This window comes from Oratosquilla oratoria, unplaced genomic scaffold (genome assembly GCF_046742065.1).
Source record: "Oratosquilla oratoria isolate Oo_2021 unplaced genomic scaffold, ASM4674206v1 SCAFFOLD163, whole genome shotgun sequence".
NCBI classification, from domain to species: Eukaryota; Metazoa; Arthropoda; class Malacostraca; order Stomatopoda; family Squillidae; genus Oratosquilla; species Oratosquilla oratoria.
In genome coordinates, this window is record NW_027467517.1 from 84,247 (window position 1) to 97,723 (window position 13,477).

The window sequence follows — 13,477 nt, forward strand, 5'->3', positions numbered from 1 at the left end:
TCGGTTTATTCAACGAACCGAATATTTGGTCATGGGAGGTTTTTGATCGCGCTTTCGCTTTCATGTCCACAGCCACGGAAGCTAACTTTTCGTTACAAAGCACCCCCATCACACTCGTAAGAATGTTGGTTGGGGTACGCGCCGCCATGAGCGATATTTATGATACGGAAATATTGGATGGGGATCTTGGATCCACTAAGCACGATTCAGAGACGATGAAACTGTCACAGGGTTTACAATCAAAAATGAGCGATTTCATCACCTCGCCAGACGACGACGATGTCGATTTGACATACATAGACTGCGAATGTCTTTGGCCAGCATCCAATAGGATGAGGATGGTTCCCGGGAACCAAAGCGTAGTGTATCATACGGTCATGTTTGAAAAAGAAACGCCTTTTATGTTAGCGTTTATGATGGCGGAAAAAAAGGAAAGGTTGAGAATAGCAGGAATCTATGATGAATTGAAAGCATATCTTGAGCAATTACCAAAAGGGGAAACGAGCCAACATGCCTCGTCCAGAAGCATGTCCGTGGGGCTCCAAAAGAGAAAGAGAGGAGGAGAAGAGTGGCACGACGATAGCGTCGTCGCTAAGAAACGAATAAACGACGAGAGTGATTCTGATATGGAAGAGAACTGGGGTGATGCGAGGGACTGGGATGATGATTCGGATATGGAACAATACCCAAATGCACAATCGGACATGGAATCACCACCGCGGCATGAACGGGTAGCTGGGGCGGCGGCGGCAGCGGCGGCGGCGGCAGAGTCGGATGAACCAATGGAATCACCACCGCGGCATGGACCGGCAGGCGATGCATCGGAACAACAATCGCGGCGACAAATGGAAAATGAAGCGGACGCGCGGGGGGAGGTGGAAGACCGAGTTGATGCGGATGTGGAACAACACGACGTGACCACCACATCGCAATCCGAACGTACTCAAAGACCAGAGCCGGCATCGGAGCAACAACAATCACGGCAAAACGAACTAGATTTGGGTCGGGTGGAACATCCAAACCCGAGCACGGACGATATCGGGCCCCGCTCGAAAGAGACGGAACAGCAACAACAACGTACGATTATTGTTCAATCGGACACTGTCGCATCGCAACCCGAACGTGGGGAAATCAAAGTTACAACATTACCACAGGCAGCAGATGATGCAAACCCGAGCACGGACGATATCGATGGCACACAGCCAGTTGGGCCCCGCTCGGAAGAGACGGAACGACAACAACGTACGATTGTTGTTCAATCGGACACTGCCGCATCGCAACCCGAACGTACTCAACACGCGGCGTCGGAACATCAATCACGGCGAGACACAGAAAGTGTTCGACCATCGGAAAGGCCCAGCTCGAAAGAGACGGAGCAACAACGTACACAACAAGTTCAATCGGACACCGCCGCATCGCAACCCGAACGTACTCAACACGCGGCATCGGAACATCAATCACAGCGAGACCAACAACTAGAGACAGAAAGTGTTGAAAGGCCCAGCTCGAAAGAGACGGAGCAACAACGTACACAACAAGTTCAATCGGACACCGCCGCATCGCAACCCGAACGTACTCAACACGCGGCATCGGAACATCAATCACAGCGAGACCAACAACTAGAGACAGAAAGGCCCAGCTCGAAAGAGACGGAGCAACAACGTACACAACAACCGGACACCGCCGCATCGCAACCCGAACGTACTCAACACGCGGCGTCGGAACAAGAAAGTGTTCGACCATCGGAACTACTACTACTGGGGTGTCGAAGGTACAACATTACCACAGGCAGCAGAGGCAAGTGATGCTGCAAACCCGCGCACACGACAAGGACTCGAGAAAAATTCTAAAAAATCGAAACGTGCTCAACCATATAACAAACAGGTGGACAAGAAACGAACTTTGGTCCATGAAAAAAAACCGCCGGACGAAAAACTAGAAACGATGGAAACAGTAATAACCGACGACATGGAAACGGAGCGCACACCTCACTTGCACGACATCGCCAGTCCATCGTGGGGGAACGTCGAAGACCGAGTTGATGATGAACAACACGACGTGACCACCACATTGCAATCCGAGCCTACTCAAGCGGACAATGCTCAAAGACCATCGGGATCACCGCGGCATGGACGGGCAGACGATAATACTTTGCAAAACGAACTAGAGTCGAAAAATGTTCAACGTGATGATGTAGTTGCGGAACAACAACCGATTATTGTTCTACCGGACCCTCGACACGAACAACCAGAGTCGGAAAGTGTTCGACCATCGGAACTACTACTGCCGCCGCGGCGGCGGGATGATGTCGAGGGTACAACATTACCACAGTCAGCAGACGAAACCGGGGCTCGCCCGAAAACTTTTACAAAATCGAAAACCGCCAAAGGTACCGAGGCATTGGAGCGGCGGGACAAACTTTTTCAACCGGAGGCGGTGGCAGGACTATCGCGACCGCCGCATGGTACAGAACCAGAGGCTGGTGTGAATAATGCCGAAAAGGGTGCGGCAGGAGTTCGTGAGCCACGCAGTGTTGAAGGGGAAACGATGGAAATAGAGAACGTTTCACTAAAGAGGAAATCGAGCGTAGGTCTTGCAAAGAACAAGGGAAAGAAAAAGCAACAATTGGCCAACAACACGAGTTTGGATGAACACCCAGAAACAATAGCGGAGGTATCGCCGCCACGACGGAACGATATCGAGGGGGCAAACCCGCGTACTACACCAAACACCCAAGGTTCACAACAACAAGAATCGACAGATGAGGGCACAAACCAACAATTGGTGATCCGCAACACTGGAGAGATGGAAATGCACGGCGCTATTGAACATCGGTCAACAGTAGAGGAATCAATCGAAACATTAACACGGCACGTATATGACACAAGAAATACAGTTGAAGTACTTTTGAAAGATTTTCAAAAAGTATTACGAAACAGCCCTCATTCGAGTGATATCCAGACTAAAATAGCGCGTAATATTCAAGAGCTGGAAGTAGTTACAGTTTCGAACCGTGGTAATAATCATAACGAGTACCAAAATCTTGAAGAAAACCGCGAACAAATGAAAAAGATAGAGGAAGTATTTGAGCGGATTTTATCCATAGTCGAAACCACGAACAGACAATTATCAACCCCCGCAATTATGCCCGCGCCCGCAGCGCCACCTGACGTAGTTACAAAGGAAGATGTAAGGAGCGCCCTTCAGACTTCTATCGATACATACTCCAAACATGCGTATCTAAGCAATCTAATAACAAACATAAACGATGCACGGAGTAATTTTGCGTTCATCCGGAAAAAGTTGATATCGGAAACACATTCCGCAGCGGGTGCAAATAATGAAATCTACGAACTTGTTCACGGTGATGATATTCACCGATGGATAGATAGGGATGGGGCCGCTATCCATTTAACTTATGATCCCAACTCTGATATTCACCAATTGCAATTTGAATTGCAAAGTATAAGAACGAAACTGACAAACCTACAGATGTTTTGGGCCAACGCAAAACAAAATCGTGAATTGAAATGTACCGCCCATAACCATACAATTGTACATAAAGTGGACCGATCCATAACTGAATTAAGCAAGCTAATAAACACAAACACATTATCCGTAATGCATTCGACCGTGTTAACAGCATCACAAATGGAACGACGCAGTCTGGCTTCTCAAGTTCAGCAAGTGTGCTACGATATATTCCATGAACGTGGGAGATTATCAGAAATCATCGACACGGCACAGGAGGAATACAGAAGAGATTATCAAGATGTAATAGAAACATTAAACACATACATTAACCAGCGTGGGTTGTGGCTGTTACACGAACTCAGAAACGCCACGTCTAAAGATTTGAGTCCTGAAGTGATTAATCTATTGAACCCGGCGAATGCCAATACCGATGGCGAACAACAACAAGGAGCTCGCAGTATTCCAGACTCGGCGACGTTGGTAAGAATTTCAATGGGGGGTGGTGACCCGTATCGTAACGATAGTAGTATTGTGGCAATAGCGGACGGTACTACTCCACCAGTTCCACCAGCAAGTGAATCTGCCCATGATGATAGAATGCCAGCAATTGAATCTGCCCATGATGATAGAATGCCAGCAATTGAATCAGCCGATGGTGATAGAACGCTACGACATTCTCAACAAAAAAGAGCATTACCACCACTCCTTGGAAAGAGTACAAATGACCTATTATTAGCTAAAATGTTTCTAGAACAAATTTCGTATCGCCTGAAATCTTTGTCGTTTCGTTTTTTTACACACCGACAATATAACGCGTTATTTCACCATTTTTCGGAAGTGTTGGAACGACACGAGGCGAGTGAATTAACGAGACATGAAGATTTAAAGACAGCGATGCTACGCGAAAATAAAGAGTTGATCACAACCGTATTGAGGGAATGGTTTAATAGTCGGCAACAACCAAGTCAACCTATGATCCCACTCCCCCCTAGTCACACGGAACAAATGACTGTGGTAAATGAAGCGATTGGTAGAATTAGATCATTAGCGGAAACATCTTTGAGAGAAAATAAAGAAGTTTTGCAAAATTCATTGCATAATTTGATCAGCCAGATAACTAGCACATCTCTATCATTGCCTACGACTCGTACAGAGAATGGCGGCGTACCTCTAGTCGATACACAGCAAGAGGATGCGGCACCTTTAGTTGATGATTATAACGCATGTATTAATGCAATCTTTGAACAGGGGAAACAAGGGTATAATGATTGGTTACAAAAATGGAAACAAGAAGAAGAGGAGCCGCTTAAACGAGAATTGAAAAATATTACCGAGAAAATTACTACTAAAATATATGCAACTGGGTCCTCTACAAACTTTGTTTTTGCAGTTAATCTTTTCAGTGAAATGACTAAAATGAACACACGTATACAAGATTATATTGATAAATTCCAAAATTCTTTTGAAGTTAAAATACAAGAGATGAAAAACAATATTTCTCAATCGATTAATGACAATTGCTTCGATACATTATGCGAGAAACACCACTTTTCTCGTGTTGTTTGTAAAGAAAAGATCCAACCGAGACGGGAACAATTGGAAAGAGACATTGACAATTTTATCATTGAACAAAAAAAAGAATTGAATAAGCTCACAACCAAAGTTAAAGAGGTTCATTCATCTTTGCAAACACAGATCAATGATGTCATTGCCGTTAAGCAGCAGCAATTAATAACCGACGCCGATTCGAACCAGGTGTCTACTCCTGATTGTGTAATCAATGTGTTTGAAATTGTAAAGGAGGATTACGAGAATGCACAAGATTGGAAGCGGGAAATTAAAGAAACCTTCGAAAGGCAGTACGAGATATTACGTACAAATATTTCAATGAGAACATCTGATATGGAAACCGCTGCTACTCCGGGAAATCTTGTTTCCATTTTTAATATGATAAAATCCGAAATAGAAGATTTACGTCATCTAGAACAACAGAATTCTCGCAATTTGGAAATGGGGTACAGCGACAAGTTACATTCCTTTAGACAAGAAGTTGAGAGACGATCCTTTTTAGAGTGTAACTCGGCTACCCCCAATTCGAGTATGATCAACAACTTTACAATAACAGAGAAAAGAGAAATGTCGGATAAAATCCGCGAAGCAAGTGATGAAATTCATAACTTGATAACAGAAACCATGGAAAAAATAGGTGAAATACATGGTAGGAAAGAGATGGAATTTATTCAGAATGAGCACGAGTCCACAGATTGTCTAAATAGGGTATTTGAAAGTGCAAAAACTGATTATCACAACACAAATTGGAAGCAAGAAATCGATAAATCGTTCGATGATGAATGCGAAAAATTAAATTCGAGCATCCAAGAAATGAGAAACGTTACAAACCCGGACCGGGGTATATTTTTACTAAAAGCAAACGAACTATCGCATAGATTAACGGGGCTAGTACAACAACACTGTTCTCTTCTACAATTAAAATACGAGAATAATTTCATCAAACTTAGACAAACAATTAATGAAGAATCTATGACGAATTGCGGCAACACCTACGACGATTTGGGCAATATCGACCAATTCATGTTATCGGAAAAAAACGAAATGAACAAGAAAAAGATTGAAGCGCACGAAAGGGTTAATACCATGAAAACATATATTCAAGAAATGACTGAAGAGTGCATACAACAACCGGTGTATGTTGGAGTTGAGGAGCGCATGGAACAACCGGCGTATGTTGGATTTCAGGAGCCCATGGAACAACCGGAGCCTGAGGAACGCATGGAAACGACGGAGGGCGTGTACGAACAACAACAACAACAAGATCCCCCCGAGCCCATGGAGGGCGTACAAACGTCGTCTCCAAGCATTATTGGCAAAATTGTGGATGAGGCGATTGCACGATTCAAAAGAGAAAACGACGAAAAAAGAGATATTCGGCGTATCAGGTTAAGGTACGGAAAAGAAACAGACAATTTTGTTGAGACGGTATACACTATAGATACCAATAAAAGCACATCAGGGGGCATAGGTCCATTAAATGGCGCCAATAACATTTGGCAAGGAGAGGATGATCGCGTTCAAGAGTCGCTTGCAGACATTGGGTATACGGGGGGAGGTGACGCGGAGACACAAGAAGCGCCGCCTTCGCCGCCGCCGCAAGAGGAACTTGAGGATCAATGGAAAAGCGATACATTGGCGTCCAAGTTGCGGTTCGTGCATCCCGAACATCTATTCGATAAAACAGTACCAAACCATCATAGTTTCCAAAACGAAATGAAACTTTTCCAACGTCTCTTAAGATTCACGATGGGTGACACGACTCCACTCGTCCCTGCCGATGACGGTACACCCCGCCAATTGGCGCGTCGTCTGCCTCTCCGTTTAAACGAGTTATTGTACAACATATTTTCAGTAGATGGAAAGGTGGCGCGATATGTTGCTGCCGTCGTATCCCAATTTAAAAAAGCGCTGAAGGAAACCAACAGAGATCGTGTCAAGAGTAATGGCGATACTCGAGGGTTGTGGTTGGAAATGACGATGGCGGCTGCACTGACTGCTGCCAAAGGCGTGTGGACGTTTGCAGCCGACGTGGCGGCCATCAACCGCACGAACAATACGGCCCCGCTCGATTCCAACAGGATGGTCGATCGAATTCACACCCTGGAGATGGTGGCTTACAGGTTACTCTCTGCCGCGGACGATGTTTCGAGACTCGAGGCTTTGGCCATGCTCGTTTCCTTTATCGTGGAACGTGTGGCTCTCTGCGAGATGCGAGCCAAACGGTGTCTGCATGTAATGAAAAATTTGAAATGCGTTAGACTTCGTCTAAAGAAACCGAGTGAATACCACAAATCGCGTGTGACGACATTTGATATCGAATACGACTTTAAGCAAACTGTGGAATTGGTACAAAAACATCACACCAATTTGGTGGAGCTCAAGGGCAATGTTCTGAACTACATTCATACTAGCATTGTCGTGTTGATGGCCTTTTCAGTGGACCCGCTCAAACCAGTATCGGACAAGGATCAAAAATGCCACTTGTCGTCACTTCAAGAGGAAGCGACTGTTTCTTCGATAATGACGACGACTCCCGGTTCCGAAGAAATAGTGCAAGAAGCCAGGTGGTTGACGGCGCTCGACAAGTCTCTATCGTATGAAAAATTGAAATGTTACAGACCACCCAGGTCCCACCTCTCGTTTGCTACAGTGTACCTCCCACCCTCGGGGAGAGGTACATCGGTAGAAGGTTGGATGGACGGGGGAGGGGATCCCGACGATCCGTTAGATAAAACGGCTAGACGCGTTCTCATTCCGCCCGACAGAACGCCCGTATCTCTTCGTTCCGTTGCCGCCGTTCCCCGCGTGAGAACATGGGACACGCCAACAAAACCCGACTCGGACTCCGATTCCAATTCCACCCCCGACCCCGATCCCGACCCCATCGAAACGATTCTACTCGAGCGAGGCGTATCAATCACGGCTCCGAGATCGGCTTTACCGCTCCTAAAGAAAAATATGGTAAAGTCAGCAACGGGAAAGGTGGTGGTGGCCGGATCAACGCGAACGGGTCAGATACTCTTGTACCCCTACGACCTTGCCGTGGCCGCCAAAGAGTGGTCCGTCCCGTCCGTGCGATTACTGCGTCAGATTGTTGACACGTTACATGACACAAAAGGGAGGCGGCAATTGGACGAAACCGTCGAACGTCGCGAACTAGCAGCATCAATATTACGGCAAGTTCTACAAAGAACTGCTGCCGCCGCCGCCGCTACTGCTCCGGTAAAATCACTCGTCGCCGCCGCCAACACCAACACCGCTATTTCTCAGTCGAAAGAGATCAGGGATCTTGTTTCGGAGGGCGATGCTGCTGCTGCTGCTGCCGCCGCTGGAGGAGGAGACGACGACGACGACAACAACGATAACGAGAAACTTTATTTCCGTACGGACGGTTCGGGGGTGGCTGTGTTCGGGTCGGATGTTGTGAAAGGTAAAAATCGTATCGTTTTATCGGTCCTCGAAAGCGATGCGGCGATCATACTACCAAAAATTTGCAATTGGATTCTGGGCGCCATACCCGCGGGAGCTGCCAGAGATGTTTTAGCTTCGGCCGTCGGTAGGTCTCCGTTGAGGGTTCACACACCGTCATTTTTGACATCATTGGCCTCGTATACTTGGCGCCTTCCTTGCCAATAAAACCTGTCCCCCTCCCCTAAAAAATAAATAAAAAAAAATAAAAAAGATAATGTGGTACTAAAGTTAAAAGAGAGCAGAGCAGCAAAGATGGATTTGACCGACCCATTTGACCCAGAAAATCATGCAGACGATGATGTAATATCGCTATTGCCATTTGAGCTTAGGAATAATTATGCCAGTTTCGATTGTTTCACGAGACTGCTGCAGTGTCGCAATGACGACGACTGTTTGGCCTGCCGTTCACTCGGCGGCGGCGAATGTGTAAAGGGCATATGTGTGCCACGCGATGCGACTATCGATTACGGCGTTAATCGAGACGGCATCAATCCGCGGACGACGACGATTACCGCGGGACTCAAGACTTTGCCCGACGGGCGGATCGGGATAATCAAAGGTACCGATTGCGTGGACCCTTCCCTGGTTCGCAAGGATCCCGTTCACGTGAGTGAGCACCCCTTGGAAGTGCCAATGATGAATTGCGATGATGTTATTGCGTGCGGCGGCAAGGGTGTGGGTTACCCCATTCACCCTCGAACCGAACGTGTAATCACCTCGGCCGACGATATCGATTTTGATATAAACCAGCTCGCGACGTCGATGGCTTCGTGCTCATGCGAGCCGGGCTACGTCCAGGTGCGGGACGCCGTCTCTGGACGCCCGTCCTGCGTCGCTTCGGAAATGAGCGGCGGTGTACTGGCGAGAATTCCCGATTTGGGGTGCCCCGTCACTTTCGATACGGGCCAGTCGTCGGGTTGTTTGTGCGATCCCGCCACGCAGTTGCGGTTGGTGGACGTGGTATCCGAAGGTCCGCCCAAAAGCGTCGGCACGGATTACGGACCCAAATTCATCGACGCGGCTAGAGGACTCATGGAAGCTCTCCGACAATCTGGCAGAACCGTGTTGGACGCCTGCATCCCCCGCCCCGGTGTGGACGATCGAGTGGCGGCACTGGGCTACGCTTACGCCCCGCACCTTTTTGGCGAGTCCGAGGAACTCACGGCATTCAACGGCGGCCATCTCCTGACCGGCGGTTTGGTGAGAAGAGGGGCCATGACCCGCGACGGCGAGTGGTGGTCGAGGATCGAGTCGACGAGCAAGACGGACCACGCGGTTCTCTCGGAATCGCTGGGCGGCGTGACGCCGTACGTGGGCACCGGATCGATAGCGGCCCACGAATGGGGCGGACACGAACTCAACGACAATAACCTGACTGGACCCGGTGGCGAGCCCGAGTTTACGGCCCACCCGAATGCCGCGCTCCGCGTAGTGCCGCCTCCCAAATCGGGGATTCCCGGCTGGGGCCAGGACTCGATGGATCACGCGGTCGGTCTGGTGGCTTCGCAGGGTCGGGTGTACCCTCTCGGTGTCCACGGACGAGTCAATTACAATTCCGGATCGGGACTCGCCATCGACCCGCGAGGGGCAACGGATCGTACAGACTCGACGTATCTTGGCTCGAGAGATGCCGATCCAAAGAAATTCACAGAGACGCCGCTAGGTAGAGCCAGAGCGACCCACGATTCGGGTATATGCGCTACCGCCTTCATAGTACCGGCAGTCCTCCGGCCCCCACCGAATAATGATGATGATGATCCCATGCTACCTCTCGTCCACGATCGGCCTTTTGCCAAGGCGGCGGGGTTCACGCCTCTCGTGCGGATATTCAGGATCTTGGCCAAGAACGTGGTGGCCGCATTTCCGAACCTACACGGCGACGATACCGGGATGGACACGCAAGAGGCGCAACGACGGCTCGAGTCTATCGATTCTGACGGTCTAGGAGCACTACTCGTGCAACCCGTTACCGTTACCGAGATGAAAGCGAAATCGTCTCTATTCGCCCGTTTCGGCGAAGAGATGCTGGGGGCCAATTCACCCAAATTGGTGGACCATTACATTGTCGGTCCTGAACCACTCGATCATCGTCAACATTGGGTCGAGGCGGAGGCAAAGACGTTGTTTACCCTGCCGCCAACGGCCGATCGCATCGTGTCCAACGAAACGGGGTTCTTTTCTGGCCGCGGTCTACCGTCGGGCATCTCGGGCGACGCGAACGATTTTTTTGCTTCTGCCGTGCTGTCTGCAGATTCGACGATCCTGAACGGGTTCACGTCTATCGTCAGACCGCAGACGCTTCCCGTTTCAACCCCGCCCGAATGGGTGTGGCACGAACCTCGGGGTCCGGCTCGAGCCGACGTTGCGGCCTCGTCGGTAAACGTGCTTGCGTCGATCCGCAACAAGTACGCCGATACGACTTCTCGGCGGTTCGAAAGCAGTCTCAGCACAAACAGGGACGATTATTCAAAAATCCTCAACACGTACAACCCGCCGAAACCTGCATTTTGGCAGCCGGGTCGTCATACGGAAGAGGACTACAACAACTTGTTTAGTGAACTTTCGTGGATCATACCAGAGTCGGATTGGGCCCACCTTTATCTGCAGCAAGATCTCGACAAAAATCATTCGATCGGGCCGGCCCATCCCGTGGTGCCTGTCAAGTTTCACGTCAACGATCCGTGGTGGCAACAAAGTATGGTAAAGACGGGCGAGTTGCCGCGCATCATTCCTCCGTCCATGGCCCTGCTGGAATCGAGTTTTCGCCTGCGCACGCTGGCTTCCGAAAACTTTTTCAGACAAGAATTGGTATCGCCACACCAACGGTCCGACTGGGCCACCAATACTCACACGGCCGGACACTACCTCTCGGGTCTGTTCTCGCCTCCGTCTCTCGCCGACGAGACGGGCCAGAGAAATTGTTACCCGTGCACTGGAGCGCTTTGCCAGTACATGACAATGCTGGTGCCCAGGGTCCGAGGCCCCGGGTCCCACGCCACGGCCACCGACGCCGATATAAAAAGAGCAGTCAAATCGAAACGCCCGCTCGACGCTCTCTTGCAGCTGGCCCGTGACGAAAAATGCAATTGTACCACCGACGTGTTTTGCAAGTCGACGCATCATGAGCAAAAACAATTCGGTAAGACCGTGGCGGCGGTTCCCAGTCGCGGGAATCGACATGCTCCATTTTTGCTTAGCAGCTCCTTGCCAAAAAACGATCCGGAACACGCGGCGGCCGTGCTCATGGCTCAAGCCGGCGATGTCGGCATACTCGAAGAGGTGGGTAAGAGAGGGAGAGTTCGCGTTCCTCTCGGGAATATGGTCAAAGGGGGATGGCACCCCGATACTAAACTTCCTCTGGCCGCTAATCGCTGGCAAGCGATGCGCACCAACATTGCATGGACCCCGGGGTCCGCGCGCTCGATTGTGCGAGCCAGAGAACAGCTCGTGGACGACCACCCGGCAGAGTTTGATCGAACCGATACGAAAAACATGGGGGGCGGGAGGTTGGACCTTCCGCACCCGCACCAACTCGACCGGGACGATCCCAAGTATGTGGCCGAACCCAAAGAATCCCAAGCGAGAAATTTTGTCACTCGAGCACTTGTCGACAAAGACGCCACCGGTCGACGGCAGCTCGATTTCTTTGAAAGTTCGTGTGGAACGGTCCCGTCCACTTTTAGCACGGGGGTTTTCAATCCCTGGGCCGAAGGAGCCGGCGACGTGGTGGTCATGTACGGGACGCCGTTATTTACTCGACCGGATTCGACTTTTTATAATGATGATGATGGCCAGCCCCCTCCCACCAAAAAACGATCTCGTCGTCGTCGTCATCCTCGGAATAGAATTATGCGTAAAATACATGTCATGGCCGTCAATGCACCCACGATGAACAGTTACGCGAGCGGGCAAACGGCGGCGGAGGCGGCTCTGACTCGAGGCAGGGAATTGTGGTATGCGCCGTATGCCAAACCCGCCATGAATCCGGCCGCCACCACCTCCATGGAAGGTATTCGGGCAAAAGCGGCCGAACCCTTCGACGACCTCGCCCTGCGAGATTTTGCTACTCTCGACGTGCCGACGCTGGCCAAATTTTGCCACCATCACCATTACGGATTCGACGGACTCGCATCCGTGGACGACGGGTCGTCGTCCCGATTTCCATTTTCGTGTCCGTCGGATAGAAGACCTTTCCCACCCACAAGGGAAGGGCACATGCAACCGTGTGCATTGGCAGAAATGGGAGCAGTCTCTTCTCCCTCTTTGAAAAATGCCGTTGTCTTGGAATTGTTTGATTTTTGAGTTGTATTATTGGATTTGATAATAAAAAAAAAGTACCGACTTTCTTCCATTTTTCTCTTTTCGTGCAAAAACCCCTATTGTCTCGAATGATGCGTTCGGCCAAACTTTTTTTTTGGATCGACTCGAGTGAGCTATTCTCAAATTTTCGTACTGGCTTGCACAAATTGAAAACTCTGTCGACTTGAAAATTCAAACGAATCGTAATTTCGTGATGCATTCGGCCAAACTTTTTTTTTATCGATCGATGTTTCGTATTGGCTTGCAAGACTTGCGCCAACGAAGAAGGTGCACGTTCCGTCGTCGCTCACTTCAACCAAGGGGTAGGAGCAATCAATAGAAAAGAAATTTTCACACCGGGGAATCCCCGCCTCCTCCAACTCCCCAACCCCCAACCCACACAAGAGGATTACAAGTAAAAAACATCTTTTTCATAAAGGTTCTTTTTATTTCTGAGCCTTTTTTACACAAACCTTTTCTTCTTCTTGTTTCCCAATCTTTTCAAATTCAAACGGTGAACAGGGTCACGGGAACTTTTGGAATCGACAAAAACCTTGCCGAGTGCTCGGCTGGAAACAGGAGCCACCACCATACCCCCAGAAGTGAAGATAAACTGGTGAAAGTCAAACGCGTTGTCAGCGAGCGTTCCCCTGAACCCAGA